The 27,798-nt window shown below is 39.9% G+C and overlaps 1 long non-coding RNA gene across 1 annotated transcript in view; it reads left to right on the forward strand.

Moving 5' to 3' along the window:
* Window positions 1–27,798, forward strand: part of LOC139126440 (uncharacterized) — a 178,358-nt gene that overhangs the window by 49,123 nt on the left and 101,437 nt on the right. The gene's annotated exons all lie outside the window — the stretch shown is intronic.

Consider the following 27,798-nt stretch of genomic DNA (forward strand, 5'->3'; position numbering starts at 1 on the left):
TCAAGGAGCACTGCTTCCGAAAACATCTTCCCCGATGCCTCCGCGAAAATCCAGGACGTGTCGACTACAACGCCATCGTTGACCTCCTGGAGTTCCTGACAAAGAAGCTGGTGGGGCCTAACATGCCGATCTTGGCACTCTACAACCACCTGAAGGCCCAAGCCCACGCCAGGATACCTGAAGGCGCCAAAGTCACCGACACCTTCCGGAAGACCATGGAGGGTTTGTGTCACCGGATCGACTGGGACATCCCCGAGAAGCCCGCACCAATCCACCAAATACTCCGGCTGTCATGGTGCAGTGGAGAGTCATGTCGGCTCTAGTACATGACCTGGACCCAGCCGACCGTGACCAGGTACGACGTTGGACCGGCAAGGGAGCCCAGGAGCGCCCTCGCCCACCAGAAGCAGTTGCCGCCAAAGTGCCAGGAAGTCTAATGATGATTCCAGCAGGATATCGACTGGAAGCCAAGCCCGCCAAGCAGACATCACTTCCTCACCCACCGGAGGCAGCAGCTAGTCAGGAATCAGACCACCCGACGACGGCCCCGGCAAGGTACGTACGGGGAGCGGAACCCAGCCAGGAATCTCCACTTCCGAAAGCCATGGATTCGCATTTTCACTTGGATCGGACAGTAAAACAACTCAGGAAAGGCAGCCGAGTAACAACATCAGCTCAACTCATTTCAGCCTACCCGAGCGTCCGACCTGAAATACCAGTCCAAGTGGTTGGAGAAACCTTCCCCGAAGACCTGGCCCGGGAACCGGGATGGAAGATTGCCATCGGCCTCCATCCCAAAGCCGCCATCAGAGCAGACAACCAGGTATTGCAGAAGATCAGATGCCTGGTTGCATCCCCACACGTCGCCGCTCTAGGGGAAATCGGACTCGACAGAACCGTGAGCAGCGACAAGTGGACGAGACAAGAGGACGTCTTCAGGGAACTCCTGAGAATGGCCAACCCCGCCAAACCAATCATCTTACACCTCAGAGGTGCGGCGGGGGATAAGTACGCCTGTGGTACTCACGCCCTGGCCCTGGTAACCGTCCAGGAAAAGTGCGACTCGACCCAGCATATCCACATCCATAACTTCGCGGGAGAGCGCGCACCCTTCGTAGATGGCGCCAGGCGTTCCGCCACTGCTATTTCAGTTTCTCAGCAATGGTGGCGGACTTCGATGACAGGCAAGTTGATGCCCTGAGGGATGTCCCCCAGGACCGGATCCTCCTGGAGACGGATTCGCCGTATCTTATGCCACGGCACGACCAGCGATACAACACCCCCGCATACATCAGTGACGTGGCGGAGGAGGTAGTGAGGCATCGAGGTGGAGACATCAAGCGCCTCCTGCATACGGCGATGAGCAACACCCGCCGTCTCTATGGCGACTAGGGAGGTCCAGGAAATCTGGATTGGAGCGGGACTTGTGCCCGGGAGGGGACTTCACAGACCCCGGAGGGTGCGCGCCCTGAAGACCAAACCAGTACAACCACCCATCCAAGGAGGGAGCTACTCTGGTAACACCCTTGGTGACAGGAGCAGCACCGGTGTGAAATATTCTCACTGGGATCGGAAGCCTTAGGAGAAAATAGCCGCTATCCCTTTCTCTCTGTCTTTTTCGTTTGTTTGTTTTGTTTCCTTCCAGGCTGTAGATGCGGTTCCCACCTGTTTGATAAAACGGGGGGAGTGTAGTGTGAACAGCGCCCCCAACTGCCTCTGTTGGTTGCTAGGGGATACTGCCGACCCCCCGCAGAGTCAGCGTCCTGGGACCATGTGATCTCCGCATCGGAACACTCCAGATCGACTACTACCGCCATACTAACCACATCGTACAGCTACAAGCTCCGATATATATATATACTCGCTCACTGAGAAGCCAGATACCTTGACTGTCTGAACAGACGTATTATTCCTGTTCCGGAGAGCACATCTTGCTTCACCATGGTGAGTACATATATTCACACCGGGCTATCACAACAGTACATTAATTGCGTCTAAAAATGCATGCACTTTGGCATTCGCAGAAACTTGCAATCAAAAGACAGACAAATCCTTTTTAAAATTTGTTTTCCTAAAAATTCAGCTGTCGATCCAACCTTGATTTACTAAACCAGATCATCGAAGGCAATTGCTGTTGTGTTGTCACAAGATGCACTCTCTGCACCCATACCAATGTTGCTGAGTTCTGTCCCATTCAAAAGCTGATATTGAAGCTGCCCATGCCATCCTGAAGCAGCAAGGGCAATACTATTTATATTTAGTGCAATATGCCAATGGTGAAATACCAAATGTAAAAAACCTAATGAATGTATGGAATCGATGTCTGAACAAGTCATCGTTGATGACACAGTCCCCACTTGTTAATGGGTACTTTAATTACAAGTCCTCAGAGAGGATAGAGTCCTCTTCATTAATTAGGTCCTTGTACCAAGTTTGAATAAAATCGGTGAATAAAATCGGTTAAGACGTGCCCGAGTTTTGGCTAAGGACATTAAAGAATTGTAACAAAATGGCTGCAATGCAGCCATATTGGATCATATCATGAAACAAATTGACATGCATATGTATGACATAAGTCAATCTCCTTGTACCAACTTTGAATAAATGTGCTTGATACATGTCTGAGTTATGGTTCCAGACATGAAAAAACATAACAAAATGGCCACACAGCAGCCATATTGGATCATATCACAAAACAAATCAATGTGCGTATGTATGACATAGGTCAATGTCCTTGTACCAATTTTGAATAAAATCGGTTGAGATATGCCTGAGTTATGGCTCTGTACATGAAAAAATCGTAACAAAATGGCCGCCTGGCGGCCATATTGGATTGTACTACAAAACAAATTTATATGCTTGTCTATGACATTGGTTAATGTCCTTGTACCAATTTTGAATAAAAATCGGTTGAGATATGCCTGAGTTATGGCTCTGTACATGAAAAAATCGTAATAAAATGGCCGCCTGGCGGCCATATTGGATCGTACTACAAAACAAATTGACATGCATATGTATGACATAGGTCAATGTCCTTGTACCAAATTTGAATAAAATCGGTTGAGATATGCCTGAGTTATGGCTCTGTACATGAAAAAATCGTAATAAAATGGCCGCCTGGCGGCCATATTGGATCATATCACAAAACAAATCGATGTGCATATGTATGACATATGAAGTAATCTATGTACCAAGTTTGAATGAAATCGCTCCAGGCATCTCTGACATATCTGCGTGAACGGACGGACGCACGCACGCACGCACGCACGCACGGACATGACCAAACCTATAAGTCCCCCCGGACGGTGTCCGTGGGGACTAATAAAACCATTCCTTTCATGTAAATAGATCAAATACATTGTTGTGTTTTTATGATTATATGCATTTGGTTCAAAAGTGTGCCCATGTGTGATCCTTTTGATGCACTTTTGATGTATTTACATCATATACGGCTAGTTTTCAATCGGATTCGAACCCACAACATACGGCATCAGTCGCATAGCTAGCTGAGAGGCCACAGACAGAACCACTCGGCTAAATCTCCACTCCCAAAACAGAGTGGTTCAATAGCCGGCTAAGTTGTTACATTTTTCTGACTGAGACTGCTCAACACGTTGTAGAGTTCGTGAAGCACTCACGCACGCATGCTCACTATCATACATCGCACATACATACTTTATCGAAGCGAAGAAACGAATTTCATCGCTTTAACTGGGCGAACGATAACCTCGGGGACAATTCTGTCCACCAGCAGTGTTACCAACCCAGGGTAGAAAATACGGCTAGTTTTCAATCGGATTCGAACCCACAACATACGGCATCAGTCACCTAGCTGAGAGGCCACAGACAGAACCACTCGGCTAAATCTCCACTCCCAAAAAAGAGTGGTTCAATAGCCGGCTAAGTTGTTACATTTTTCTGACTGAGACCGCTCAACACGTTGTAGAGTTCGTGAAGCACTCATGCACGCATGCTCACTATCATACATCGCACATACACACTTTATCGAAGCGAAGAAACGAATTTCATCGCTTTAACTGGGCGAACGATAACCTCGGGGACAATTCTGTCCACCAGCAGAGTTACCAACCCAGGGTAGAAAATACGGCTAGTTTTCAATCGGATTCGAACCCACAACATACGGCATCAGTCGCCTGTCATACATTATGCACCTCTGTATGACAGCATTGGTCCTGTGATGTACTTTTGATGCATGCATTGTTTGTAAATCTTTTAACTTTACCATATTGGCAAGAAAAGGAGCCAATCTGTCCTTTGACCAATACATCATATGTGCATTTTTTAAACTAAAACTGAAAGCCAGGATAATGGTTCTGTGATGCACTGTCGATGTATACTCTATACATCATATGTGCATTCATATAGAAGCCATGTGGTTGATAAATATTTTTAGCTTCCCGAAAAAAGATTTACCTTTAATGTATACATCGATATCATATGTGCATCTTTTCATGAATAGATACATCGCCACCCTTTCATGTATACATGATGTATTCATTTATACCTTTAGTTTTGGTAAGGGATATCACCATCTCACCATCGTCTATGAACTTGTTGGTGATTTTTTTGCCAACCAGAAAGCCAGTCTCCTCTGTATTTGTAATTGGTTGGGCGCCTGCCTCCTCAATCAATATTTTAAGGTTGTCAGCCAGTTCCTGCCACTTGAGGTTTTTACGTTTTGTTGGCGTTTCGTTCCGTGTGAACAGGTAAATGTCTTTGTTTGCAGTTTCTTGATGGAGGACAGTTTTTTGTGTGTGTCTCTAAGGCTTTCAGGAAATAAATTACCGAGTTCTGATCACCTATAAGGCACCCTGTTATTAGTCCCCATGGACACCGTCCGGGGGGGACTTATAGGTTTGGTCATGTCCGTCCGTCCGTGTGCGTCCGTGTGTGTGCGCGTCCATTCACGCAGATATCTCAGAGATGCCCGGAGTGATTTCATTGAAACTTGGTACATGGATTACTTCATACGTCAATTTGTTTCACGATATGATCCAATATGGCCGCATGGCGGCCATTTTTTTAGCTCACATTTGGTTATACCAATGTGAGTTTATCGTATAAGCTGAAGTCGATGGCGTCTGTATGTATGTGTGTATGTATGTATGTATGTATGTATGTATGTATGTACGTACAGTATGTCTGTCAACATCAAAAACACGCAAACTGCTACACATTTCAGCTTGGTATTTGGTGTGTGGATGCATCCTGGGGTATAGATGGGATTTTGTTCAAATGAAGTCTGCATTGCCAAAATTATGCAAATGAGCTTACAAAAGGTGAAAATGGTCAAGAATTAATATCTCGAGAACCGCTGTTTTGATTGTAGTACCTTAGGTGAACCTTATACAGTTTTATGAATATTGTGAAGTTCTCCTTAATTTTGTATTTTTGCTGAATTTTTTGGTGATTTTTCTCATTTTCAGTAAAAATTCTTCTTCTCTGAAACCGCCAGCCCAATCGCTCTCAAATTTGGGTTGGATCTTTGCAAGGGTGTTACTCTTCTAATTTGTTGAAATTATGACAAAATTGGGAAAATTACTATTTTGGAGCAATTTTGTCATTTTTGGTCAAAAAATCTTATACAATATTTTCTTTTTAAAACCCCTGGATAGACAGCTTTTATATTTGGTACACAGACGTGCAGAGATGACAATAGTTGGATATGTGGAAATTGTCCTGAAATATACAAATTTGTATTTGTAAGACAATATTGTCATTTTTGGTCCAAAAAGCTTGTTCTCAAAATTACTTGTTTGATAGCTTTGTAAGTTGGTATAAAGTCCCAAGGATGTTATTAGATAAATTTTCTGCTCAAAGTGTCGGGAAACCCCCAAATTTGTATATTTAGGTAATTTTCTCAGTTTGTGACCTTAAATGACCTACACCAACCCAGGATATGTTGTGAGACAGTTTTGAAGACTGTGAACATATTTAATTTTTATATTTGGTATCAAAGTGTAGGAAAATTTGATCCAGAAAACAAAGCTGAGGTGAATTTTTTCATTTTGGACCAATTTTTGCAACTTTTCTATGTAAGACATACAAGAACTGATGAGAAATTTGGATCAAGGATAATTCCAGATGTTGTAATCACTGCCCACAGTGGAAGGCATTTCACCATCTGTAACTAACTTAAGTGCTGTTTACATTAGAATGATAACACTCATCACATTAATTAAAAACTTCCCAAGGTTGTAAATACATTTCCTGGCGTTATGTAATACCAAGGGATGGAACATTTGATATTCAGGAGGGGGTAAGGTCCAGAAGATTGATATGGTAGCATTGCTTTTTACCAGATCCCTTGTACATTTTTTTACCCACTCCCACCTTTTCTTTTTATCAAGCCTTCTCTGTCTATTTTTTGTTGTTGACATTTGCTTATGTGTTTAGGATCTGCTTGTCCCATTGCTATAGAAGTTGATATGCATGTTCCTAAAGATGACCTCCAGTACCTAAGTTGGAGACCTTATTTGCTTTTGTCATTCTTGTTTTTCCTGGTTTAAATATTTCTCGAATGGACCAATTCAAACCCAATGTGAGCACATACTGTCCTTGACGGTATTTTTTCAATTTTTCATGTAGAGCCATAAATCATGCACGTTTCAACTGATTTTATCAAAGTTGGTACAAGGACATTGACCTATGTCATGCATATCCACATTGATTTGTTTTTGTGATATGATCCAATATGGCTGCATGGTGGCCATTTTGTTACTTCTTATGTACCGAGCCATAACTCAGGCACGTCAACTAATTTCATTCAAAGTTGGTACAAGGACATTGACCTATATCATACATATGCACTTCAATTTGTTTCACGATATGATCCAATATGGCCGCATGGTGGCCATTTTGTTACAATTTTTTCATGTCCTTAGCCATAACTCAGGCACGTCTAAACAAATTGTACTGCATCAAACTTTACCGGTGATGATCTGTCAGTGTTAGGATAGGATGCAAAAATGTTTGGCAGCATCTTGTTTATTAAGTACTAATTGATTCATTTTAATGATCTTTTGTAATTAGTATGGCGGCTTACATTGGTTTCATGTTTTCACCACCATGGAACTCATTTTTGGCCATTAAGCCCCATCTGTATCGCAGTATTTTTCATCACAGACCTAATTAATGAAGAAGACTTTTTCCTCTCAGAGGACTTGTAATTAAAGTACAAGTGAGGACTGTGTCATTGTCAATGACTTTTTGATGCTATTTTAATGCTTCATAATGATGAAAGAACTGTTCTAAATTCTACACAAAGAGATCCTCCATCTCATAACAGACTCTACGTCTCTTTCAGAATGTTATTTTATGTGATAAAGGTGAAATTTTCCCATTGGAAATATACCAATCTTGTGTGAATACTTCGCAAAGCAAAGAACATAAGTAGGTGATCTTATGTATTATATCGTCTTTCCATGTGTCATTCCAAAGATTCAATCAATAACACAATAAGTTCGGCTTTGTTACCTGAAAACTTGTCGCAGACATAAAATTATCTATTTTTGTCAGACTTCAATCAATAACACAATAACAACTCTGTGTACCAAAGAAATTTGTCCAGTATTTTCAGCGAAAATCCGGATTATTTTTAGCCAAAAAATGTAGAAAAAGATATGAATGTCAAAGCTGAAAATGTCACGACTCAAACAGAAATTAATTGAACAATTGAAATGCAATAGCTTAATATGAAACATAAGAATTTTGATCTCATATGTAACGAGAAAGCAGCCAAAATTCAAATTTATCATAAGTCTTACTGAGTGGTGCAACTCTACACAAAGTGAAGTTTAAAAACCGTGCACATGATTTCATTTGTGGAGGGGTAGTCACAACATAATATCAACATGTTTTCTCCTTTTAGGTACCATATTGACTTAGCAGATTTGAAAAGTTGGATGTGTCAATACTATGAGGGAGGCACGGTAACAGACTTTGTTAATACCAGTGAACTCTTGGAAGGTTACAAGGAACACGCGAGGGACAACACCATACGAAAAGACGAATTTTTTAGTTTACTGCATCGATATGTTTTCACAAAGGAAACAAAGTTTAGACAAGTTAAGAAAAGCAGCATAAAAGGGAGGTTACAATACATTAAACAAAATATAACAACAGACCTCAACACACAACCAGAAGATTTGGAAGATATTCCTGAAAGTAACAGCTCACTAAATAGTGATGAAACAGGGGACATTGAACTTACTGATGCCTGTGTGGATGAGAGTGTAACAAGAAAGATTGGAGACCCATATATGTGATGGGAAAGATTATAGCGATGATGAAGTTGTCATTAGAAGAACATGGAAGAGTACATCACAGCTGAAAATTTACGATGATGATGGTGATGATTGGGAAAGCTCTCAAGCAGAGAGTGACATGCAAAGTTCTCCCACAGAGAGTAACATGGAAACGTATGAAGCAGAGAGTACCATGGACAGCTCTCAAGCAGAGAGTGACATGGAAAATTCTCCAACAGAGAGTAACATAGAAAGTTCTCAAACAGAGAGGAACATGGAAAGTTCTCAGGCAGAGAGGAACATGGGAAAAGAACAACAGATGCCGGACACTACAGGAGACTGGATAAGGAAAAACCACAGTGGTTCAGTGCTTCTGATTTCTTTTCAAAGAAATGCTTTCAGCATCCAGATAACTACAAGAGTACTCATAAGTTCAGTGACATTCTTGCACAAAAATTGCCACAACCTGGACCCAGTGCAACAGAGGACAGGAAAAAGGTATACAGACTGTCTACAGAAACAGGATCACTCAAATTGAACCCGGCAAAAGCATTCTCCATTAGCTCTTTCCCTCCCATTCGTGTCGTAAAAAAAAAATTGTATTGCTAATTAATCCATATATGCCAAAAATCAGACCTCTAGCTCTATTCGCTTACCCAGAATTAGATATGTACATAATTAATTAGGTAAAGCGTGTGTTGTCATAAGGTTTCCCATCCTACTAAATATGAGCCATCTTTGTGTCTGCGGCTTTTAAAACTTGCTGTACAATAACCTGTCTAAGGTACTTTTAGTAAGCATTATACCTTGGGACATAGAAAAGATAGAATGGTGGATTATAGGCTAATAATAAAATATATATGGTCATTCCAATCATTGGAATTTATCAATTATTTTATACTCATTTGTGCAATTGTTGGTGAGTGTGGCAGTTTTCCCCTCTATGTCATGTATTTTAAAAGGTGTGTAACTTATTGGTTGAAAATTTTACAGATGTATTCTCATAGATATCCATACAGGTGAGCGAGCGATAAAATCTATTAATTGGGTCTATAATGTCAAAACCTTACTTTACCGCTTTGGATTTGGCCATGTATGGCTAAATCAAGGTGTGGGTTCAATTAATTTGTTTTTATCTGAGTTTACCCAGAGACTGAAAGATTGTGCTGGGCAAAACTGGCGCCAGAATTAAGAATCGTCTCCTAGGTTACGTAGTTACTGCACCTTTAAGACAATACTTGAACCAGAGAAATATTTAAGTAGTGTACACATTTCTAAATTTAGATTTGCGCTTTCAAGATTTCGATGTTCATCACATGTTCTGGAAATCGAGAAAGGACGCCATGAAAACACTTCTGTTAATGAAAGATATTGTAAACTCTGTTTGAAAACTAATAATCTCTGTGTTGAGGATGAATATCATTTTCTTTGTATCTGTCCAATTTATAAAGACCTCGGAAAAGAAATGTTGCCACACTGGTTTTGTATTAACCCTTCATTTGACAATTTTACGTCACTCTTGAGACAAGTAATGTAACACAACTTAATAGTTTAGCATCATTTATTTATTCTGCTATGAAGAAAAGAGCAGACTCTCTCTCTGTAAGCGAAAACTGATGTATTTTCTTTTTCACTATGGGCCTGTGGCCTGATGTTATGAAATAAACAATCAATCAATCAGACTCATTTGTGACATTTTGTGCCACTGCTCAGTTTTATTATTGTATTTTTTTACTGGTAACAACTCAGAATGATTCAAATATATATTATTTACCGGTTTAAGAGTGGTAAAAAAATCACATTTGGCCAAGTTCAGTGGATTATAGGGACCTTAATTTTGATTCCAAAAATTGGACTACATACATAACAGCGTCTATCCCTCAATGATTTTGTTGAAAATGTCATAGGGAGGAAATGGAATAATTTCTATTCCAATAAGTTATGGTTATAATGTGATTATAAATGAATCTTTTTCCATGTGACATTCCTGAGTTCGAGTACTTTGAATTTTAAGTTTTTTTGGGTTTACAAAACTTACGATTTTAAGTCTGTCCCCTGATGTTACGAACGTTCCCGACTGTATGAATGCACAACTTACATGATTGTACCATGGAAGTTGTTCTAAAATATGATCATGTGGGGGCCACATACAGGTCACAGTTCAGGACCATTGTGTTTGCCAGCATGGCCGCCATTACCGCCGTACAGGTATGGTGATTGCTCCTCTGTCTCCGGAGTTACGAGCGTAACAGGCATTACGAACGGGTAAGTTGACATAATTTAACTCAGAATCTAGGAACGTTAATCTAAATTTCTTTTCCGTTTAAAAAATTTTAGGGTTTCTCGCAATTTTTTGTAAACTTGTTTTGGAAAATCGACGCACTCTACCAGAAAGTACTGCGTCATAGCTATAGCTGGACAGAACTGCTATGAGTGAGAGATCCAAGGTCATAACTGAAGAAATTTGTGTTTTGTCTGTCCCGTTTACGAACATGGCCAATTGTTTTTGGCAAATTTATATGACTGAAAATGAAACTGAAACAAAGTTGTTGACGTGACTGTGTCTTTTCTTTCGTGTGTTTTTCGAACTAAGCCACTGACCATCCTGTTTTTTTTTTGGAAACAGTGAGTAGGACCATTTATTAGCATTATATGGAGTTATTGTGGGTCAACGAAACATACAATGCTGTAAATGATGTGAAACAAACCACCGCCTTTCTATAATATTGTTAATTAGTAAGTGTTGGCAGGTTTTTCATCATCAGTAAAACTTGCAACACATCACAATTCCAAGGTTTGTCACGCAAATGCAACTAAAATCATGTTTCTGATGCATTTAATTACTATAACCAAGATGAAAAGTGGCCCAGGTATTTCTATTTTATTTGGCTAGTAAGTATTTCTGGTAAATTGCCTTTTCCTATAACTACCTGTCAATGGCCGATACTTTTCAGCATGATGTACTCCACACTGACACTTCTAAATCCACAAAGTGACACTGTACCTTCACCGAACTTTGTCGCTATCGGGACAACAAATGTAATAGTATCGATGGTCCCTAATAACATATATGGACAGTTTTTCCAACAGACAAGGGCTAATACCCTGAACTGGATTGGATGCACCAACGTCAACAAGATGCAGTGGACACTGCGTCTGAAAAAAGAAAGATGTGGAGGCAGATGCTTAGTACGCGTTTTGCAGGGTGTGTTATGCGCATGCTGATAAAGTTGTTGGACACATCCATTTCTGATTTTGTGATGCATTGTTTGGATGAGATATTTAATTCTGTTACCACCAAAGGCATTCAGTGTTTGCCATTATGCCACATATGCTCAGAGCTTAATGAATGGTTACATGTTTATGTAGAGCCAGAAGATTTGCCCTATGATTAATTAATAAGCAGTATATTAATATGTTCATCACCTGAACAAAAGAGAGGCATAATTATCTTGTGGTCTGTCTGATGCAGAAAGCCAGACAGACACTGAGACCACTGGAGTTTCTTCATTGGAGACTGAACTTTCTCTTTTCCCCAATTCAGATGCAGTAGTTTGCAAATCAAATGATTGAAGACAACTGTGTGTGCATTACCTTTTGTTTTGCATGATTACCCAAACATTGTAGGAGTGAATATTGTTAAGTGAACAATTGCTTTCATCACATATCTGTCATTGTAAGATTTATTAAGGACAACAATAGAATACATGATTTTAGCACATGCTATGAAATGGATTACTTAGACAGCATCTGTATGCAATGTTTCATATTTTGTATACATTCTCTGTCAAGGAAATAGTTTTGAGTTGCACTTACATGTTTTACAATAAAATGTATTGTAAAAATGTATAGTGTTGAACTGAATTTTTCTGAACTCTGCACACTAACTCCAACGTGTGACATCCTAGACATAAGGAATAAAAGTGCTGTCACCAATGTTATAAGCGTAATCTTATGTGAATACCCAATCTCACCTTTTTATTGAATTATCTGTCAATCCCTATTCTTTAAATCATCCAACAGTTGGTAAGAATAGATTGCCTTCACACGGTCTTCATCATACACGACGTTATACCATGTGGGTAACCTGGTACCTGAAAGACAAAATCCAAAATTTGAGTTAGTTAGATTGAATAATTGATGACATGAGGGCAATGGCAGCTAAAACCATGGCACTACTTTAAATGATCTTCCAAATTGGTCATGAAATGCTGTACTGCATATTAGTGAATAGGTACAGTTAATGAGAAATAAGGACAATCATAATTGGCCAATCAGTGCATACATGTATGGGAAGTTTAATTTAACTGGGCCAATGTACTAGTTATTATGCATATTAAACATTTCAAATATAAAACTTACAATGTATTTATCTGGAAAGGTCACTTCACTTTTGGACCATTGACACATATTGTGTTGATTAAAAACTGTAGGAGGTTATGTCGTGCAAATCTCACTTGGATAGATCATGTACCAAAGATATATGTTGCAGCCATGTTTCATTTCAGATACCGGTATGTTACTGGCCATTACATTGCCTAACATCACAGTGCAGTGAATTATACTGACAAGAATACTTACGTGTACACATTAAATAACATGACATTTACTGTTAATTGATTGCAGTAGCTATATTGATGAATCACACTTATTATTGGTGTACATGACATAAGTTAGGAACATGTGCCTGTAATTGCATGATTACGTGAAGTGTGCATTCAAGTGATCAGACTTGTACCTGAGAAAGTACCACACCAGTACAGTGTACTCCACCATCTCACCATCCTCTATGAACTTATTGGTGATTTTTTTGCCAACCAGAAAGCCAGTCTCCTCTACATTTGTAAATGGTTGGGCGCCTGCCTCAATCATTATTTTAAGGTTATCAGCCAGTTCCTGCCACTTGAGGTTTCTACGTTTTGTTGGTGTTTCTTTCCGTGTGAACAGGCAATATGTCTTTGTTTGCACTTTCTTGATGGTGGTCTTTTTTCCGGAATCTTAGTTGCGCCTTTAGGGCAGGATCTTTGTCTTGATTTGTCTTAAGTGTTGCCAGCATAACAGCCACCTGTTCCACTGACTGCCACAGTCCATAGTGGATAATGCCCTCGGTTTGTTCGGCCAGGGCAGCTAGTTGTTTTTTTTTTCTTCCAGTACCTGTGATGTCCGTCAATACAGCACGCGACAAACTAACATCTTAGTCAAACAAACAGATTTATTCTGGAAAACTCCCAACGCATCAAAACGTTGTCTCAACGTACATCAACAACTGCGCATGCTCAAAGTCGCAAAGCATTGTTTGCCAACAAACTTCTGTAGCTCAGATTACGTCATGGTAGTGATACTTCAATACACTACATCCCTCCTTTCTTCAAATTTGTGGTCTGTCTCAATTCAACTGAGCATCAATGATTGCAAATAGAAAAGCAAACAAATATTTCAAAACTTGAAACGTCATCAATGTCCTTGCTCAGAGTTCAAATGTTAAAGAAGCAAATGTCTATATGTCCACACGATGCTACATTTGGTCATCCGCTTTGCCTTCAAACACTGAAAAGAAACAAAGTTTTGGTAAGCATGCATGTATGAAAGTGAATCAAAACTCAGAACGTTAACTTCAATAAACAGTTGTCAAAAAGGGTCCACGTTGAGTCTGTAACTACTCTTTTGACATAACAAAGTCTTCATATCTCCTTGGCATACGAGTGACTCTCACTGGTCTGGAAATCCTGATCTGTTTAGCTGGACTACTGACAGTTCCTCCAGACTGTAAATTGGTGTCCGGTTCGTTTTCCACATTGACAGATCCCTTTTGTACACTTTCATCATTTTTCTCGTTGTACTTTTTCAGAAAAGTGACGTTTCGCTTGTACTCAGTTCCTTCTTCACTTTGTACTGTTACTTCTCCACCTTCTTTCTTCACAACCTTGTAAGGACTTGGTTCAAAGTTAGGTGACATCTTGTTCGTTTTGGTATTTTTCATCAACACCTTGTCCCCAACTTCCATCTCTTTCCTTGTCGCTCTCCTCTTTGCATCTGCATAATCCTTCCCTATCAACTTTCTAGACCAATCTCTGTCACGAACTTCTTCATCTGTCACAGACTGTTCCCATCTCAGATCTGGTAGTTTTGATCTCATCTCACGACCGAACATTAGGTAGTATGGTGTACATCCCGTTGTCACCTGAGGTGTAGATCTATAAGCTGTCAAAAATTTCGACAACTCTACTCGCCAGTTTTTCTTCTCAACTTGCGCTATTCTTAGTGCCTTCATCAACGATCTGTTCTGTCTCTCAACTTCCCCATTTGCCTGAGGCCACAAAGGTGTGGTTGTTCTGTGCTCAATGGCATGCTCTCTGAGGAAATCTTTGAATTCAACTGAAGCCAGTTGTGGTCCATTATCCGTTCTCAGTGAATGAGGTACTCCATACCTAGCAAATATAGGTAACAGTGCTTCTATGATCTTGGTACTTGTTGTGGACCTCATGGCTACAACCTCATAGAATCTGCTGTAGTAGTCTACCACTACTAATATACTTTCCCCAGTAGGTAATGGACCTAACAGGTCTGCGCTACAATCTTGCCATGGACCGCTTGGAGGAGTAACTCGTGCCATAGGTTCTGGTCCTGAATATTCACCAACTACTTGGCATCCGTGGCATGTCTTGCACATCTGTTCTGCGCCCTTATCAATCTTCGGCCACCATACCTTGGTACGTAATCTATTCTTCATTTTCACAATACCCTGGTGCCCTTCATGAGCTAACTGTAACACCTGCTCCCTCAGAGACTGTGGAATCACAATTCTTGTGCCTCTAAGTAATAGTTCTCCATATGTGCATAGTTCATCCTTCACATGAATGTAGCTGGTGATGTTACATTCGTTCCAATTTCCAGTTCTGACACATTTCTTTATGAGGTTCAGCTCAGGGTCATCTGCTGACTCTCTTTCTATCTCCTGTGGTGTGAGAGCAGCTGGCACACTGTTCTCTGCCACTTGACGGACAAAGTCATAGTTTTCACCCTTATCACGCTGTGTACTGGAATTCAGCCGTGACAATGAGTCAGCAATGTTGGTTTTACCCGGTCTGTAGACTACTTTAAAGTCATATGCTTGCAGGCGTAATACCCATCTCTCAATACGTGCTGAAGGTTTGGATCTTCTTGCGTAGATATATTCCAATGGTTTATGATCAGTCTCAAGTTCGAACTCTCGTCCGAAAATATACATGTTGAACCTCTCACAGGCCCATACCAAAGCTAGAGCTTCTTTCTCTGTCTGGCTATAGCGCTGCTCAACATCAGTGAGTCTGCGGGATGCAAATGAAATTGCACGCCACTCGTTATCCTGCAACTGTGTAAGTACTGCTCCCAGTGCGACTGGCGAAGCATCTGCTACTATTCTCGTCCTGCAGTCTACTCTGAAATATGCAAGTGTATCAGCTTGAGTAATCAACCTCTTGAGTTCATCGAAGGCAGTTTGCTGGTCTTCACCCCATACGAACTGAACATTTTTCCGCAACAGTTTCTGGATAGGCGCTGCTACTGCTGACAGATCTGGCATAAACTTTGACACAAACTGTACTAGTCCCATGAAAGATCTTGCTTCAGCAGCTGTCTTTGGTGGTTCTGCATCATGAATTGCTGCTACTTTCTCTTCACTAGGTTCAATACCTCTCTGCGTCACTTGATGACCAAAGAATGTCAACTTTGATAGACGAAACTGGCACTTCTTGGCATTCAGTGTCAATCCAACTTCTCTGAGTCGATTCAGCACAGCTCTTAGTCTCACGTCATGCTCCTCAGTGCCATTACCATGTACAATGAGATCATCTGCGATGTTATCTACCCCATCACAGCCTCGAAGTACATCTCTGATGATTTTCTGATATTTCTCCGGTGCAGAAGAAAGTCCAAACATCAGCCTAGTGTATCTATACAGGCCTCGATGCGTTGCAAATGTCGTGATGTGTCGACTCTCTTCACACAGCTGGATTTGATGAAAACCCCACTTTAAGTCTAAGCGAGAGAAGACTGTACTTCCATTTAAATCATGTAACAATTCTTCCACTGTAGGAATTGGCTGGCGTTCTCTTATAATTGCTTCATTGGCCCGTCTCATATCCACACAGATACGTACGTCATCACCAGCCTTTGGCACTACCACCAATGGGGAAACCCATCCAGTTGGTCCTTCTGGCACTTCTTCTATAATGCCATGCTCCAGCAGCTCATCTAGCTTTTGGTCCACTTTTCCTCTCAAACCATATGGAATTCTCCTCACTGGTTGGGCCACAGGCTTAATTGAGTCATCTATGTTCAGTTTCAACTCATAATCTTTCAGAAGCCCAATGCCACAAAGTATATCACTATACTCTTCACTTATGGCTCTGTCTGAATTCCCATCAACTGTGTTAGCTTGAATAGGACCAACACGAAGCAGATTCAACATCTCTGCTGTCTCTTTACACAGCAAGCTTCTTCCTTTGCCTTCAATGACAACAATGTCTGCCATGCATAGTGTTTGGTTTAGTGCCACTATCTCAGTTGTAAAAGTACCTAGGGTAGGTATCGGTTTAGTACAACCATACGCATATAATACTTTTGCGTCCTTCCGTGATGTGCACTGGATACCTTGAGACTTCAACCATTCCCAAGTTGGCTGGCCTATCAAGTTACATGTTGCTCCAGAATCTATCAGGATGTCAGGCAACTTTACTCCACCTACATCTAGTGTGACACTACCACTGTGACCATATGCATCATTCCCAACTGTAAACGCATAATTCTGCAGTGCCCCATCACTCTGTGCACCACGCTGTGATCCATCAGCACAGTTTTCTTCAACATAGTTGGTACTTGCACTATTTCCCGGCTTACCACCTTTAAATCCTGTTCTTACTTTACCTCTGTCTGTACGTTTATGTTGTTGTTTACTGGAACCTTGTTTAGGGCATCTCACCTTAAAATGACCAATGTCGCCGCACAACCTACATTTCTGGCCTTTTGCTGGACATTTTGGGTCCTTGGCAAAGTGTCCTACACGTCCACAGTTATAACAGGTTTTCTTACTGCTGCATGGTTTTCTGTTACCCGAGTATGAGTGTACGTTACTCTCTTTACGGCTACTGGTTGTACTACCAACAGCATTCACATGGTCGATGGCTTTACTCTCGCCCATCGCTTTCATCTGACAGTCAACAGCCTCCTGTGCTCTGCCAATTACCAACAGATCTTTAACGTGTTATTACTTTCTTTTTCGAGGAATTTCCAGCGTAACTTGGGCGAATAGCACTTATCGATGAGTTGGTCTCTAATGTATCCGTCCTCCCTCTCGCCAAATTCACATGTTGCTGCTCACTGTCTCAATTTGCACACAAACTGATTAATGGTTTCATAGCTGGTCTGGGCGATTTGTCTGAATAAATGTCTTTCGAATGGCACGTTAGCTTTTGGTATAAAGTTTCCTTGTAATCGTTCAGTACCTTCATGGTTTCCTTGTAATCTTTCTGTACCTCTTCGCCTACCAATGTAAAGTATATCTCTTGCACGTCGAGTCCGGCTGTGTGCAACAGGAGCGCTTGTTTCTGTGAGTCGGCTACGACCCCTTTCCCGGCTAAGTACAGTTCGAAAGCTCGCCTCCACTTCTTCCATCGTTGAGAAGTTGAGTGAGGATCGGCCGCCGCATCAAACGGTTTTAGGCCACTAATTTCTGTCGCCAGAGGTACCACATCTCCACCCCCGCCTGTGCTACTGCTAGCGTGTCCAGCTTGCGTCATCACAGCAACTGAAATCTTGGCGTACTCACCAGGTCACGGAGAAGAGTTGGCTACCTCACGACCTCCCAGAACAGCAATCTGTATCATCCTCGTCGCCAGATGTGATGTCCGTCAATACAGCACGCGACAAACTAACATCTTAGTCAAACAAACAGATTTATTCTGGAAAACTCCCAACGCATCAAAACGTTGTCTCAACGTACATCAACAACTGCGCATGCTCAAAGTCGCAAAGCATTGTTTGCCAACAAACTTCTGTAGCTCAGATTACGTCATGGTAGAGATACTTCAATACACTACACAGCCTACTCCTTGTAGGTTGGCCGTTCTCCTGGTCTCCAGCTCTTGTCGATTTTTAAACGTTTCCCTTGTGAACTTAACTCCTCTTCTGGCTGCTGTAACAAGTCTGGTTGCTGTGCTGTCATCCTGTGCTAGCAACCATTGCTCCGTCCTGTTCATAGCAAACATAGTATAGGCTTCGGTTGCTAGCACAGTTATCGATGGTTTGAAACGGAGGAGTTTGTCCATGTAGCCGAACACTCTTTCCACAAACTTGTTGTGTTTGTCGACACTCTGAGTTTTCTCCATGAGGGCTGGTGTCAATTCTTCAAACATCCCTCCTGGCAGTTGTTCTCCGAACTCCTTCTTGAGCAGCTTGGCCAATGCAGACAAGAGGGTTCCCAGGATTCCAATAGTTTGGGCATCACTTCCACTGGATTTTATTGAGGAGGAGTAGACTGGAGCCTTGATGATGTCAACATCTGGAAACGCCACCATCTCTCATGAAGTCTTCAAGGTTGAGTGATCCATCCTGGTCATAGGTAACTAGTTGTAGGTAGTATTTGTTCATGTCCATGATTTGTATATCCTGACTTTCCACCATGTGCCAGAGCGGGGTGGTAATAAATTTAGAAAGTAAACCTAAACTCCTAATGCCAGCAACATATGGTTGTTATAAATGATATTAATAAATCTTCGGTCAGCCTGTTTCGTTCCTGCATAACCAAAAAAGAAATTATATGATCATGTAAAAAGTAAACATGGCCAGCATTTCGCAAATAAAATATTGAAACGATGCCCATGATATGGGATTAACGGAACAGAGCGCAACTTATGCTCCTTTAAAAAATCATGTAAAGCCTTAAATTGCTGGTGGCACCCGAACTTCTCATCTCCTCCCCTGGTTAGAGCTTTGCAAGCGATCAAACCAAATTTAGGGTCCCAGGCTCATTATTCTTCATGGCGGGACTGTTGGATGATGTCGTTTCATCAGCCAACTGGTTTTTCTCCAGATGAGTGAATTCAGACAGATCTGCAGGTTTCTGCCATATGTACAAGGCTATGAAGGCCACAGAAAAAATTCAGAAGTGTGTCCACACACTGCTGATCAGATTCTGGTAGTTTGGTGTACCTTGTTTTGACTTGCGGCAGTACTTCCTTCCGATGAAATTCCAGGAGGTCATTGAACTAGCACTCAGTAGTGGCACAATCACTCATGGTGTTCGAGATATGGCCAAGGATTTGTTTGCCTACATCACTTCTGGTGTCATCGCACCGCTGCCTTTTGGTGAAAGTGAGCATGGTATCTTGCGCCGATTTTGTTGGCATATCTGCCGCAAGCCCTAACAGTAGTATAAGCCGTCTGCATCCTGGCCCGCAAATGCACCATACTTATTTCCAAATTTTGTGGTTTCATCTGTGTAGAGAGTTGTATTTTCTTGTGTATTCATTGAATTAACTGTTGAGGCTGATGGAACTCTGTTTGGTGTTTTATTAACCAGTTAAAGGCAAGCTGTTATGACTGGTCCGATGTTGAGACTATGACGTGTTGTTTCCACAGTGTGTAGACACAAATCTAGAGGTTTGTGGAATACCGCTTTTTTTCTTCATCATAAATGCTAAGGACGTTTTTCTGTGAGAGGTCTCATATCCACTACCAAATACCCTCGATCATTGTTCATAACCTCAAAATGCTGGCCTGTGTCACAACTTGTGTTAAGTATCCCCTTACAAAGTTAATTTTAGCTTTTATTTATCCCATAGGCTTATGTAAGCATCTACATCTAGCCCATAGAGTCTATTATGTTATGCAATGCAGTAGGAGTTGAAGAGTTGCGGTCTGAGGTAGCCAAGAAAATACTTGAAGCAGAATTATATACATTGAGTAGTGATACATTGTATGTACAAGATTTATCGAGAAAAATAACATCTTGTGTAAACGTTACAAATAAATCCTGTGACTGCATTGCTGCCAGTCATGGGTTAAAGTGTGTGTTTTCAAAGGGCAGTATTTCTTTTTCTTGTGAAATGTCGAGTGAAACCAGCAGTGACATTTATACATCTGTCCCTGGAACACAATTGACAACAATATCAATGATCAAAGATCTGTATGATTTTACGCAAACATGGAAATTTACAGACTCTCCATCATTGAATGAGGCAGTAAAGAAGGCAAACACACTTGCTTTTGCATCGTACAAGAAATCAAGTAGGAAGCGGAAAATTGAAATCAATAATGCAGAGAGGAAGGTCATGACTATGCACAATAACAGTTACTGTATTTCTCATGACACTCAAAAAAAAAATTGTTCGGGAAAGACGACCAAACACAGAATTTAAGATAAAAAAAATCATCACTGCCAATAAGAAAGGCCCACCAGCGGCCTCTCTCTGTATCAAAACAATGTCAAAACAAGCAGTAGTGGGGATGACAATAAACAGTAACCAGAGTAGAACTGAAATGCTCACGTTCTATATAGCAACAAGTTATTGTCAATGACACAGTCCCCAGTGTTCACGCTAGGATGTTTTTAAAATTAGCCACAGTCTGCTGGTGTGGCTAATTCATGCCACAAATTATTAGCCATTACTTAACAGTTCGTGTTATCTCTAAAATAAGAGAGCAAAGAACACATATTGCGCATGCTCATAACCGAGGGCATCGCCTCATGAATATTAATTAGTCAATGCGACAGCATGGCCAAAAGATTTTGGTTCGGGACTTTTCGGTCTGGTTTAAATGCCTACAACCCTAGCATTCGGATATGTTCGTGCATTGTCTACGAGTGGAAAGGTCAGTCAACACAATGGCGACTTCTGAGAGAGGTAAGTTTAAATTTATGCTAGTGACGATCGATCGTAAATCACAGGCTATAGATGGAAAATGGCGGCCCATTTTTGCATGTGAACCGCTAGTAGAGAGACCTTTTGTTCATCCTTGGTTTTCTTGGGACGTGTTCGCGCTAAAAACGGGAAATTACATCGATCAGACGCAATAAAAACTCAGCTTTTCTGTGATGTATGGCACGTGGAGATGGAGCGAGGGTGAAAATACGTGAAAGCCTTGTAATGTGTCATGTTGTGTTGATATCTTATATGTGGAGCGTACACGAGACAATCGGCGTGCGTGTGTGATTGCTCATTTTGATATTGGTGCCGTTAAACCGAATTTTATCGATTTCATCATGTTCATTGCGGATTTTCTTGACCGACTGCTTGTTTCATCATTGCATAACGTGGTCATCATGACCCTTTGTTTCATATGGCAGTACAGGGCCGGAATGCGTATCCAATAACCCGTGCGAGCGGACGATGATTTTTAACAGAATCGTTTGGGTTTATTACTCTATTTTTCTTTATTTGACAGAATCTGACGTTCCAAGACAGGGTGACGTAAGAATTGAAAGTAGCATCAGAGGGTAAGTTACGGACAATGCTAAAATATTAACACGCTTCATGTTGATTTTGACCAATGGCAATATCCGATTTGTTTTCCAAAAATGTTTCTTACGAGGGGCAAGGCCTGTGAGGTTTGTAAACAAATATTTTGTTATCTACTAGATGTCAGTTTAAAATACTTGAAATGAACAATTGTGGAAAACACAATGATATCCAAGTACCAATACTAATACATATAAATACTACTCCTCTCTTGAGTAAATTTCACATTGTTTTCAACCTATAACCATGTTTTCCGCATCAAACCACACCCTGACGTCTGGTTAGAAGTGAAGTTGGAAGAGAATAACCAATATGATGCTACAGCTGTAGGAGTGTGGTTTCCTCCCTTGGATACAATTCCTGCTGAAAAACGCTCCTTGATTGCAAAAGAAGGTAACAGAAGAGGTCCTGTACAGTTGGTAAAGGACAACGCAGGAAAACAAGTTGGAAGAGTACCTGCCAACCTGTGTGGAAAATTTAAGGAACTACTGGAAAAGGAGTTAATAACTAAAATTCAGTGGTATGTGTTTCATTCCCTCCTAATATGAAACCTTATCTATACAAAAAGGAGGCGGTATTGAACATATTTCTATGGTGTCATTTAAAAATAATGAACTTTATTTTCCTAGGTGTATTTGGTTATTGCCTTACTAAATATATATGTTTTGAAAATTAAGGAAAGCCTGAATTTAAATGTCTATCATAAAATTCTTATTGTTGCAGAAGATATGACTTTGATATTCATGTAACATTATGTGGCTGTATTTTTTAAATTTTCAGTCAGTACACCGGTGAATATGTTGGTCCAAGTAGAGCACCTCCTCAGCATCAGCGATTTACCAAGAAGACCAAGGGGAAGGATCAGCCTGGTGGTGGGGCCATTGTATCCTGCATTTACCATGTGTATACTGCACCCAGTAGCACGGAAGCCGTTATCAATTCACTTGATGAAACATTGAAGGATATGGCTGGTATGGCACACCGTTTAGAGTAGATTTCTTGGCCACTGACAAGATTTGCTGACATTTATGACATTTACTGGAACTTAGTTTAGGATCAGTTTGTGTTCTTTTAGCTCGTGTTATCATTTTACTATAATTTTAATTTTAGGGTAGTTTACCTTATCACAGTCAGGTTTAAGGTGGTTGGAAAGGCTAGAGCGTCAGTTATAAATTTCAACAAAACTATTAAAATATAAAAGTAGTCAACATTCTCTGTGGAACAAGTCATCGTTGATGACACAGTCCCCACTTGTTAATGGGTATTTTGATTACAGGTCCTCAAAGAGGATAGAGTCCTCTTCATTAGGTCTGTGATAAAAATACTTTTGAATGAATTCGCTTGATACATGTCTGAGTTATGGTTCAGGACATGAAAAAAATCGTAACAAAATGGTCGCACAGTGGCCATATTGGATCGCATCACAAAACAAATTGATGTGCATAGCTATGACATTGGTCGATGTCCTTGTACCAACTTTGAATAAAATTGGTTGAAACATGCGGATATGCCTGAGAAATGGCTCTGTACATGAAAAAATCGTAATAAAATGGCCGCCTGGCGGCCATATTGGATCGTATCACAAAACAGATTGACGTGCATATGTATGACATAGGTCAATGTCCTTGTACCAATTTTGAATAAATCGGTTGAGATATGCCTGAGTTATGGCTCTGTATATGAAAAAATCGTAATAAAATGGCCGCACAGCGGCCATATTGGATCGTATCACAAAACAAATTGTCGTGCACAGCTATGACATTTGTCAATAAGCTTGTACCAACTTTGAATAAAATCGGTTGAAACGTGCCTGAGTTATGGCTCTGTACATGAAAAAATCGTAATAAAATGGCCGCCTGGCGGCCATATTGGATCGTATCATGAAACAAATTGACGTGCATATCTATGACATTGGTCAATGTCCTTGTACCAACTCTGAATAAAATCGGTCGAAACATGCCTGAGTAATGGCTCTGTACATGAAAAAATCGTAATAAAATGGCCGCCTGGCGGCCATATTGGATCGTATCACAAAACAAATTGATGTGCATATCAATGACATTGGTCAATAACCTTGTACCAACTCTGAATAAAATCGGTCGAAACATGCCATATTGGATCGTATCATGAAACAAATTGACGTGCATATCTATGACATTGGTCAATGTCCTTGTACCAACTCTGAATAAAATCGGTCGAAACATGCCTGAGTAATGGCTCTGTACATGAAAAAATCGTAATAAAATGGCCGCCTGGCGGCATATTGGATCGTATCATAAAACAAATTGATGTGCATATCAATGACATTGGTCAATAACCTTGTACCAACTCTGAATAAAATCGGTCGAAACATGCCTGAGTAATGGCTCTGTACGTGAAAAATCGTAATAAAATGGCCGCCTGGCAGCCATATTGGATCGTATCACAAAACAAATTGACGTGCACAGCTATGACATTGGTCAATGTCCTTGTACCAACTTTGAATAAAATCAGTTGGAACATGCCTGAGTTATGGCTCTGTACATGAAAAAATCGTAATAAAATGGCCGCCTGGCGGCCATATTGGATCGTATCACAAAACAAATCGACGTGCATCTGTATGACATATGAGGTAATCCTTGTACCAAGTTTGAATGAAATCGCTCCAGGCATCTCTGAGATATCTGCGTGAACGGACGCACGCACGCACGGACGCACGCACGGACATGACCAAACCTATAAGTCTCCCCGGACGGTGTCCGTGGGGACTAATAAAAACATAGGGCCAAAGTCCCTGAAGCTACTATAGACATGGATACAAAATTAAGTATTTCCTGACTGTATGAAATTATCTCACTAAGGTCATCCTAGGGACATGTAAACCAAATATTAAAGCTGTCTGACCAGCGGTTTTGAAAAAACAAGCAACTCAACAGTTGACAGAGCTCTGCTGTGTTAACCTTTTGTGACACATGTATTGATGAAGAAGGTGGATATCTTTGATAGCTCATTTCAGGATGGCCTGACCAAAAATGGAAAAAAATTCCGTAAAAATACAGATTTGCATATTTCATCAGACTATATTAGTCTATAATAGCAAATAAACCAGAGTTAATTACATTCTTATTAAAGTAAACAAGACTTGCTTAAATCAAGATTAAGTCATAAAAAAACAGCATATCTGTCAGCTTATAAAGAATCTTGAGCTGGTTACCTTTATCAGTATTTTCATCCTATTAACCAAGCACATTTTAACTTTCAAATTAACATTGTAAGTAAGTTCTGTTGAATAAGTTGAGACTGTTCGTACTCAGAGAAAGCACACTGAAGAGACAAATGTTTGAAACTTAAGAAGTTCAAGGTCATCAAAAGCATTATAAGGAATCATGTTACACTTTCATTGCACTGTTTACACAGATTGCATAATTGCTATAAATAGCACATGAGGAATCTTACAGCCAAGCTTTACCATAAAAACCCTATCACTTTGACCACTCTTTTAATTGACCACTCTATTTTTTTCCTCAAAAAGTAATCTATTTTATCCTTACCAAGTCAACCATAAATGGAAATTAGAACTTTCTCTATCTCTATTTATTTGACCACCCTATCATGACAAACTATTATGAGCAATTTCTTTTAGATAACATAAATGGTGGTTCAGAATATCAAAGTTGGGATTCAGGAAAGTTGCCTTTACATGTTTTAATCCTCCAAGATGGTAAGCATTTCACTATGAACTGTCAAAAAAAGTTGAACTTTCTGATAATTCCACACTAAAATTATTTTGGCTTTGATGATTTCCTAATTAATTCAATTATTTAAAATCTTATTAATTATTTTTTTCTGGGTGAATTGATAGGGTTTATACAGTACAAGAATTACATACAATGTAAGTCAAATTTTGACCAAAAATGACAAAAAATTCCTTAAAAATACACATTTGCATATTTCATCACAATTTGAACAAATCTAAGTTGGGTTATCCCTAGGGACCTGTATACCAAATAACAAAGCTGTCTGACCAGCGGTTATGAAGAAGAAGATTTTTTACCAAAAACACCTTTTTTGGCATTAATTTGCCTATTTTCAACAATATCAAAAAATTAAAAAAAATAGTTTCTCAAAATCATATTTTTCATCTACACAACAAATATCAAATCAGTAAGTACTGCGGTTCTCAAGATATTTGAGTGGACGGACGCCTCACAAACGGACATACATACATACATACATACATACATACATACATACATACATACATACATACAGACTGACGCCGGACGGATACCCATCCCAATAGCTTCTATAGACTATAGTCTATAGTAGCTAAAAAAACTAGACATTTGGGCACAAAGGCATTGCAGAGTTATAGCCTGTTAAAACTTCTGAAAAACTGACCAAATAAGAAGAAGTTGGGGAGTCCTTAGTGTATTAACTATGGTAGAGGTCCCCTAGCTTTTAACAAAATGTTTGAAAAGGGAAAGTCATTATTTGCTGTTTTTCAGGAAAGTTTGACAAGGCGGTGCTGGCATTCAGAGTGAGTGACTGCTATTGTAAATGCATTTTTAGATTCTTTGAGTGTCAAAGAGGTGTCAAAAGTGAAATTAATAAGAAAAAACTGCTCTATGACTTCAAAAGAGGGGTGCAAATATGGCTTGTTTTCAACATTTTTAAAGAATAACAGTTTTCCTACATAATTGTATACCAATTTAATCCAACTTTGAAATGAGATATGGACATGGAATTTTACAGCCTATTAACAAGGTTACAGATAAGATTTGTATGGCACAATTTTCCTGTATTTGAAGTACTTTTTGAAATTTTATTTACAAATCCTGCCGTACAAATCTTACAATAGTGTCAACATATTTATAACTAATTTGGTAATATTAATACTATCCAGTTATTATTAAATCAAAATATGTAAAAAATATGAAATATATATATATATATATATATATATATATATATATATATATATATATATATATATATTGGTAACTGTCATTCATCAAAACTAAATCAGAATTTAATGAGGTAAAGGTTTTCTTCGCTACACTCAAACAAAGATTGTAGCTTTGTTTGTCACGTTCCTAATACATTTGGAAAAGACTGACTTTGGACCAGGCAATGTGCCTAAAATTAAATAAAGATGAATTTACTGTATATTAAATATTTTGTAGATGCATTTTTATTTAATATATGAGCATTCATGCATGATTGCAAACAATAATATAGTTTTGAAGTGCAGTTCTTGTGTAAGAAGAACACAAACTTATAGAACACTTTGTCATCATGCTATTTCATAGTCGTGTAAAGGCAGTTGTGTCAGCTCTATATGTAGTCTCCTGGATGAAATATGAGCATTAAAGGACATGTGACTACCACAAGTTAGCACAAGCAACGTGTGAAATAGATGTTGCTGTCTCAATCTTTGGCGATTTCACTCCCTGATTTCGGAATTCAGTTAGCCATCCAGTTGGCGTGTACAGTTGAAGCGTACCCACACTATACATATATCTGACTTAGACTCTGCAGTAAATTTTCTTCGCAATTTCTGACTTTGACTGCAGTTATCTGCTTAGAGTGCACTGTTAAGTTAGACTCTGTAATGATGAACTCTGGCAAAGACCATGGCTATTGTAAAGTTATGTAGGTTTCGCATAGCCTTGGAACTGTCGACAATTCTAACCTTGCACTCTCATGAAGATTTCTGGCAAAATTGTAGGGACTGAGCGTACTCGGACACTACAAACTATTTCTTGGGGCTGCTTCGCTCAAATTTTTCTTACCTGAGGCATGTGCAGTAGGATTCAAGTATATGCATTTACTACAATTTTTTCCAAAATCATACTTTTTACAGGGTCTGAGCTAGTATAGAATAAATCTACTTTCCGGTATGTTTTTTGGGTGTTTAGGGTGTTTGACATGGGACTCCTAATGTGGATATGCAAATTCCTCCCCCTACTGCTGATATATAATTTTTATGAGACTTTGAACAAGACTGGACAGGTGTAAATTCTGGCATCCTATCTGTAACCAAACCTTACAAC

Source organism: Ptychodera flava (genome assembly GCF_041260155.1).
Source record: "Ptychodera flava strain L36383 chromosome 3 unlocalized genomic scaffold, AS_Pfla_20210202 Scaffold_27__1_contigs__length_13241970_pilon, whole genome shotgun sequence".
NCBI lineage: Eukaryota > Metazoa > Hemichordata > Enteropneusta > Ptychoderidae > Ptychodera > Ptychodera flava.